Source organism: Amblyraja radiata, chromosome 16, assembly GCF_010909765.2.
Source record: "Amblyraja radiata isolate CabotCenter1 chromosome 16, sAmbRad1.1.pri, whole genome shotgun sequence".
Taxonomy (NCBI): domain Eukaryota; kingdom Metazoa; phylum Chordata; class Chondrichthyes; order Rajiformes; family Rajidae; genus Amblyraja; species Amblyraja radiata.
In genome coordinates this window covers 33,134,369-33,136,187 of record NC_045971.1, presented here as the reverse complement: position 1 = coordinate 33,136,187, position 1,819 = coordinate 33,134,369, and positions in this window count along the sequence as shown.

Genomic DNA, 1,819 nt, shown 5'->3' with positions numbered 1-1,819 from the left:
TTTACACCATACATTTCTGCTTTTGTTTGAAATTCAACGGCTTGCAGCCGAATGTGAAGTCTCCGGCTCGGTCTGTCGAGGGGAAGCGGCCGAAGCGAAAGCGTCCCGGGGAAAGAGACGGGCTCGTCACATCCGACAGTGGGCGTGTTTGTGAACCGCTCGGGTCCCGCTGAGAGGCTGAAGGGAAACGGGGTAAACTGGTGTTCAAGAAGGAACTGCAGATGCTGGAAGATCGAAGGTACACAAAATTGCTGGAGAAACTCAGCGGGTGCAGCAGCATCTACGGAGCGAAGGAAATAGGCAACGTTTCGGGCCGAAATCCTTCTTCAGATTGATGGGGGGGTGGCGGGGAGTAGAAAGGAAAAAGGGAGGAGGAGGAGCCCGAAGGCTGAGGGATGGGAGGAGACAGCAAGGGCTAACAAAATTGAGAGAATTCAATGTTCATTCCCGCAGGATGCAGACTCCCCAAGCGGAATATGAGGTGCTGTTCCTCCAATTTCCGGTGTTGCTGGTATTGGGTTATTATTATCACGTGCACTGAGATATTGTGAAAACCTTTGTTTTACAGCCATTCCGTCAAATCTAAACTTGCTGGAGTAAAACACGTTTAGTTTATGTCAGAGATATTGCATGGGAACAGGCCCGAATCCACACTGACCATCGATCACTCGTTCACGGTGGTTTTATGTTATCCCACTTTCTCATCCATTCCCTGCACTCGAGGGTCAATTTACAGAGGCACATTTTCAGGTTGGCTGCCAGTGACTCGTGGAGTTCCGCAAGGGACGGTGCTGGGGGGCGCTTCTTTTCACGATGTATGTTCATGATTTGGGTGAGGGATTGAAGGCCTTGCAGATGATGCTACCATCGATGGAGGGGCAGGTAGTGTAGAGGAAGCAAGGACTCTGCATAAGGACATGGACAGGTTAGGCGAGTGAGCAGAGAAGTAACAGATGCAATTCAGTGTAGCAAAGTGCGGAGTCGTGCATTTTGGTAATAAGAATGAAGATGTAGATTATTTTCTAAGTGGAGAGAGAATCCAGAAATCGGAGGTGCAAAGGGAATTGGGAGTACTGGTGCAGGACTCCCAAAAATTTAATTTGCAAGTCGAATCGGTAGTAAGGAAGGCAAATTCAATGTTAGCATTTCTATCAAGAGGACTGGCATACAAAAACAGAGATGTAATACTGAGGCTCTATAAAGCGCTGTTGAGGCCGCATTTGGAGTACTGTGTGAGTAAATTTGGGCCCCGTATCTGAGGAAGGATGTGTCGGCTCTGGAGAGGGTCCAGAGGAGGTTTACAAGAATGATTCCAGGAATTAGTGGGTTGGCATGTGCTGACCGTTTGACAGCACTAGACATCTACTCGCTGAGATTTGGAAGGTTGATGGGGGACCTTATTGAAACTTACAGAATAATAAAAGACATACATAGTGTGGATATGGAAAGGATATTTCCACGGGTGGGAGAGTCCAGGACCAGAGGTCAGAGCCTCAGTATTAAAGGGCGCTATTTTAGAAAGGAAATGAGGAGGAACTTCTTTAGTCAAAAGATAGTTAATCTGTGATACTGATTGCCACAGAGGACTATGGAGGCCGTCAGTTGATAATTTTAAGGCCGAGATAGACACATTCTTGATTTGAACGGGTGTCAAGGGTTATGGGGTGAAGGAAGGAAAATGGGATTAGACGGCATTGGTCGTCAGTGATTGAATGACAGTTTGGACTCGATGGGCTGAATGGCCTAATTCTACTTCTATACATTATGAACTTGTGAACAATATAGTAACATGTACGCTGATTTACATAAAATGATGCAC